The sequence below is a fragment of the Acomys minous genome, assembly GCF_964271855.1.
Source record: "Acomys minous genome assembly, chromosome: 5".
NCBI classification, from domain to species: domain Eukaryota; kingdom Metazoa; phylum Chordata; class Mammalia; order Rodentia; family Muridae; genus Acomys; species Acomys minous.
The window spans coordinates 124,448,331-124,454,957 of NC_140494.1; positions in this window are offsets into that span (position 1 = coordinate 124,448,331).

Genomic DNA, 6,627 nt, shown 5'->3' on the forward strand with positions numbered 1-6,627 from the left:
CTGTTTTGATCCTGCCTTGTGTATATTATCTACTTTTGTTGTTGTAGTAGGTTTTTGTTTGTTTGTTTGTTTTTTGAGTGATTGCCTTAGTGATCACTGTTAAGTGCCAAATTTGCAGTAGAACAGCCAGGCTCCGGGGCAGGGAGCCTGCGCAACTGCGTAAGGTCTAAGGAGTAGCTGTCCTGCTTTGCTGCTGCCCTCACGGTGTTCTGAGTAACTCACTCAGCACTAGGGATTGCATGAGAGCCTCGTGACTGCTAAGCAAGTGCTCTGCGCTGCTGAGCCATAGCCCAGCCCTTCCTAGTGAGTCACTCATGTCCCTGCATTTTCGTTCTGCTCCAAGCTGCTCAAGGTTTCTGGGAGGAATTCTAATATATATATATATAATTTCTAGTGTTCTGGATCTGAAGATGATTCTGCCTCAACACCAGAAGAGGGCACCAGATCCTATTACAGATGGTTGTGAGCCACCATGTGGTTGCTGGGAATTGAACTCAGGACCCCTGGAAGAGCAGACAGTGCTCTTAACCACTGAGCCATCTCTCCAGCTCTGGGTTTTCTACTTTTACTTTTTTTTTTTTTGAAGTCAGAGCTTCCTGGCCTGTAATTCTCCATGTAGACCAGGCTGGCCTTGAGTGCATAGAGATCCACCTGCCTCTGCCTCCCATGTGCTGGGGTTACAGATGCGCACCTAGCACTATTTTGTTGTTGTTTCTGGGAACAAGGATGACATCAAAATCCTCCTGGTCCTCAAGCTTCCATGTCCTCGTTGTTGGGTCCTGCAGATGGTGCCCTTCTGTCCAGATTAAAGGAGTTTCTGTTTGTTTGTTTGTTTGTTTTTTCGAGACAGGGTTTCTCTATGTAGCCTTGGCCATCCTGGATTCGCTTTGTAGACCAGGCTGGCCTTGAACTCACAGCGAGTCCGCCTGCCTCTGCCTCCCGAGTGCTGGGATTAAAGGCGTGCACCACTACGCCCGGCAGGGTTTGGTTTTTTGAGACATGGTTTCTCTGTGTAGCCTTGGCTGTCTTGCACTTGCTTTGTAGACCAGGCTGGCCTCGAACTCACAGCGATCCACCTGCCTCTGCCACAGGCTTGTGCTGCCACCAAGACCAGCCAGATTTAAGTTTATATAGTGTTCTGCCTGCACATACACCTGCAGGCCAGAAGAGGGTGCCAGATCTCATTATAGATGGTTGTGAGACACCACGTGGTTGCTGGGAATTGAACTCAGGACCTTTGGAAGAGCAGGTGGTGCTCTTAACTGCTGAGCCATCTCTCCAGCCCTGGGATCTGAATTCTTGTCTTCATGATTGCACTTCAGGTGCTCTAACCACTGGGCAATCCCTCCAACTCTGCTACTAGCAGATTTCTTACAGAGCAAGAGTGCCACTCAGAAGCTTATTATTGTCCCCACCCCATCTCTGTAGTCCTAGGCCAGGGACTTTACCTACAGGAAGACTAATGGTTTCACCAAGGAATGACTTTCATCTTGTTTGTTTGGTTGGTTTTTTGAGACAGGGTTTCTGTCTTTAGCCTTAGCTGTCTCGGAACTCCATCTGTAGGCCAGGCTGGCCCGGAACTGACAGAGATCTGCCTACCTCTGCCTCCTGAGTGCTGGGATTAAAGGCGTGCACCACCACCTGGCCTATGAACTTCATTTGTAATAAAAACAGGGAGAAGCCTCCTGCAGACAGATAGGGGTGTCGTGTGGCTCAGCGGCAGGGAACTTTCCCAGCATGGGAGAGGCTCTGGGCTTAATCCTTAGCACGGCAAATACAAAGATGATAAAACAGCAATAATAGTAGTGATAAACCGGGCGTGGTGGCGCATGCCTTTAGTCCCAGCACTCGGGAGGCAGAGGCAGGCAGATCTCTGTGAGTTCGAGGCCAGCCTGGTCTACAAAGTGAGTCCAGGACAGCCAAGGCTACACAGAGAGACCCTGTCTCAAAAAACAAACAAAAAAAATAGTAGTGATAATAAATAGAGAAATAAAATAGAGCAGCCCTGGAGGCTGTGCTGAAGGGCAATTGGGAGATTAACAATCTCACTGGCTTTATGGGCTAATCTATAAAATGGGCGAGTTTCTAGGGAAATAAACACCATATCAGCATCAGCTCAGGGGACCGTTCCTTCCAAGGAGTCCAGACAACTGAGCAATCATACAGTATTGAGTGGATTTCAACAGCTGGATGTGGTCAGGGACAAAGACAAAAGGCCTGAAAAAAAAAATCTCTCAGCATTTGCAAGGCTGAGGCAAGGGGATTGCTGTGTATTTGAGGCCAGCCTTGGCTGAACATAGAGTTCCAGGCCAGCCTATGTAGAATGAGACCCATAAAACCAAATCAATGTAACAAAAGTCAAGCCAGCTGTGGTGTCATACGCTTTTAGTCCCAGTACTCAGCTAGCAGGAAGATCCATGTGAGTTTGAGGATAGCCTGGGCTACATGTTAAGTTCTAGCCCAGCCAGAGCTATATAGTGAGACCTTGTCTAAACAACAACAAAATGACACCAATCAACCGGGGCTGGAGAGATGGCTCAGCGGTTAAGACACTGGCTGCTCTTTCAGAGGTCCTGAGTTCAGTTCTCAGCACCCACATGGTGGCTCATGACCTATAAAGGGATCCAGTGCCCTCTTCTGGCCTGCAGGTCTACATGCAGCGGAGCACTCACTCATAAAATAAATAAAAAACAAAAAACAGCCAACCAACCAAGTGAGCAAACAAACAAAAATCCTTCAAAAACTCTCAGTGTTGTGCCAAAGTTGCTGAAAGCATACCCACTGCAGTCACTGTGAGCATACCCACTGCAGTCACTGTGAACACACCCACTGCAGTCACTGTGAACACACCCACTGTAGTCACTGTGAGCACACCCACTGCAGTCACTGTGAACACACCCACTGTAGTCACTGTGAGCACACCCACTGCAGTCACTGTGAACACACCCACTGCAGTCACTGTGAGCACACCCACTGCAGTCACTGTGAGCACACCCATTGCAGTCACTGTGAGCACACCCACTGCAGTCACTGTGAGCACACCCACTGCAGTCACTGTGAGCACACCCACTGCAGTCACTGTGAACACACCCACTGCAGTCACTGTGAACACACCCACTGCAGTCACTGTGAACACACCCACTGCAGTCACTGTGAACACACCCACTGCAGTCACTGTGAGCACACCCACTGCAGTCACTGTGAGCACACCCACTGCAGTCACTGTGAGCACACCCACTGCAGTCACTGTGAGCACACCCACTGCAGTCACTGTGAGCACACCCACTGCAGTCACTGTGAGCACACCCACTGCAGTCACTGTGAGCACACCCACTGCAGTCACTGTGAACACACCCACTGCAGTCACTGTGAGCACACCCACTGCAGTCACTGTGAGCACACCCACTGCAGTCACTGTGGGCACACCCACTGCAGTTGCTGTGAGCACACTTACTGCACTGAGGGCATGAGTGTGGTATGAGAGGCAACTTTAGAGGCCCTGACGGGTGAGATGGACTTGTTTCCCTCTCCTGACATCACTAGATAGATAACTAAGCAGACAATAACCACATGCTCCAGAAATAGAACAAGAAACAGCATATTCTCTGAAACACCCTTCCTCCAAAGCAACAGAAAGCACAAGGCATGCAAAGAAATAGGAAAATATGACTCAAACAGCACAAAAACAGTCAGCAGGACTAGTTGCGTAAGTGGGCAGAGGTCATATTTGACAGACATAGCTTTCAAAGTCACTATTATAAACAAGGAGCCAGCCAGGCCTGGTGGCTACACAGAGAAACCCTGTCTTGAAAAACAAAATAAAAAAGGCCGAGTATGGTGGCGCACGCCTTTAATCCCAGCACTCGGGAGGCAGAGGCAGGTGGATCGCTGTGAGTTCGAGGTCAACTTGGTCTACAAAGTGAGTCCAGGACAGCCAAGATAACATAGAGAAACCCTGTCTTGAAAAACAAAACAACAAATCCAAACAAAACAAAACAGAAAAACAAAAACAAAAAAGAAAGAGAAACCAAAATAAATAAGCAAATAGGAAATAAATAAACAAGGAGCCAAATAATTATGATTAAAGAAGGAAAGGACAAGCCGGGTATGGTGGCAGACGCCTGTAATCCCAGCATTTAGGGAGCAGAGGCAGGCAGAGCTCTGTGAGTTCAAGGCCAGCCTGGTGGACAATGTGAGTCCAAGGCAGCCAGGGCTACACAGAGAAACCCTGTCTTGAAAAACCAAAAAAAAGAAAGAAAGAAGGACAATGTCAAAGGACAGTGCCACATCAGATGGAGTATATCACTGTATAGAGAGAGATAGTTTTGTCTGGTCCGAGGTCAGCATGGACCATAAAGCTCTCGGCCAGCCTGTGTTACAGAGTAAGAAGAAAAAGAAAATAACAAGATTTTATAGATTTTTCTTGTTGCTGAGCTTGGTGCCACACGCCTTGAATCCCAGCACAAAAGCAACAAACAAAAAAAACTACAACAGCAACAACCACAAAAATCTGCAGCCTTCCAGGAAGCCCAATGAACTTCATGTAGAATAGATGTAAAAAACATCTATAAAAAGACACATGGCAAAATACTGAGAGCCAAAGACAAGGAGGGAGTATATTTTTAATTTTCTTTTTCTTTTTTAAAAAAGATTTATTTATTTATTATATACACAGTGTTTGGCCTGCGTGTACACCAGAAGAGGGCGCCAGATCTCATTCTAGATGGTTGTGAGCCACCATGTGGTTGCTGGGAATTGAACTCAGGACCTCTGGAAGAGCAGCCAGTGCTCTTAACCTCTGAGCCATCTCTCCAGCCCCTTTAATTTTCTTTTGTTGTTGTTTTTCTTTTCTTTTTTTTTACAGACAGGATAGTCCTAGCTGTCCTGGAATTTGCTCTGTAGTCCAGGCTGGCCTCAAACTCAGAGATAACTTTTCTCTAACAGAGGATAGGGAGGGAGGGAGAGTGTTAATGTGGTCACATGTGGTGCAGGAGCCCTTCGAGGCCAGAAGAGGGCGCCATATCTCCCGGACTTGTGGTTACAGGTCGTTAGCGCCACCTTATGCTAGAAAGGCCTGGAGCCTCTGTAAGAGCAGCCAGCGCCTGTAACCACCCGCGCTGTCTCTCCATCACAAAGATGGTACTCTGTGAAACAGGAGCAAAACAAACTTGTCACAAGGCAACTCAGATAAAATGTACTGCTGACCCCTCAGCAGAAACAGTGAAGCCCAGCTCTAAGAAATCAGCTACTGGAGCTGCACACCGGGAAGCCTTTCGGAACGATCAACAGCTCAGTACACTTTCCACGAAATCCTAAGTGGGCTGGGATGTGGCTGAGAGGTAGACTTCATCTGCAGGAGCCCCTGGCTCAATCCACAGCGCGCATGAATAAAGCAGTGTTGAGCTCTGAAGTGTAGAAAAGCCGTCGGCAGCGCAAGCACAAAGGTATGGTGTGGGGCAGTTCTGTGCTGGGCCTCAGAAATGTCTCCAGGTGGTAAGCTCACGTTCATTAAAAAAAAAAAAAAAAAAAAGAACCAGAAATGATAAGATTGATATAACAAAACTCTAAGTATATAGTCACTGTTGTTCTGATTCATTAGTATCTTTTGTTTTAAAAAGAATTGTGAAGATTTTTTTTTTTTCGAGACAGGGTTTTCTCTGTGTTAGCCTTGGCCGTCCTGCACTCACTTTGTAGACCAGGCTGGTCTCGAACTCACAGCGATCTGCCCGCTTCTGCCTCCCGAGTGCTGGGATTAAAGGCCTGTGCCACCATGCCCGGCTAAGAATTGTGAAGATGTTTTTATTTGTTTATGTGTATGGGTGCTTTGCCTGTATGTATGTTTGTGTGCTACATACATGCCTGGTGCCCGAAGAGATCAGAAGACAACACTGGATCGCCAGGGACTGTAGTCACAGAGGGTTGTGAGCTGTCATGTGGGTGCTGGGAATTGAACCTGCAGCCTCTGGGAGAGCAGCCAGCACTGTTAACCACCCAGGTATCCATCTCTCCAGCCCCTTTGTTTTTAATTATGTGTGTCTCCACATAAGTAACACGTGCACGCCACATGTGAGTGCAGTGCCCATGGAGGACGGAAGTGTTAGGTCCCCTGGAAATGGAGTTACCAGCTGCTGCAAGTCTCCTGATGTGGGTGCTGGGAACGGAATTCAGGTCCTCTGCAAGAGCAGGAAGCTCTTTTAATCGCTGAGCCATCTCTCTGGCCCTTCATTAGTTTTTTTTTTTTTTTTTTTTAATCACATTTATTACACTTACCTGGCAGGAGAGATGGTCAGAATGTCTTCCCAGGGGGAGGCGCATCCCTTCAGCTATGCAGCAGCCACCTTAGTGGTATGGGTGCCCCATGGGCCTCAGGACTTTGGGGGCCTAAGGGGTTTTATTTGAGGCCATGAGGCTCTCATACACTTTGATGATTCCAGATCAGCCCAGAGCTTACAACAACCACTAACATGAGGACTCCTGGGGGTAGCCTGCACCATTGCCTGGTCTGGGAACCTCTCCCAGGTGTGGGGATGCCTGCCATCCCTCTCAAAGTCTAAAGAGCACAGGGCCCCGCCCCTCCTGCCTGGCCAAGGAGGGGGTTTACTTTTCAGAGAAAGCAGGGTGAGTATA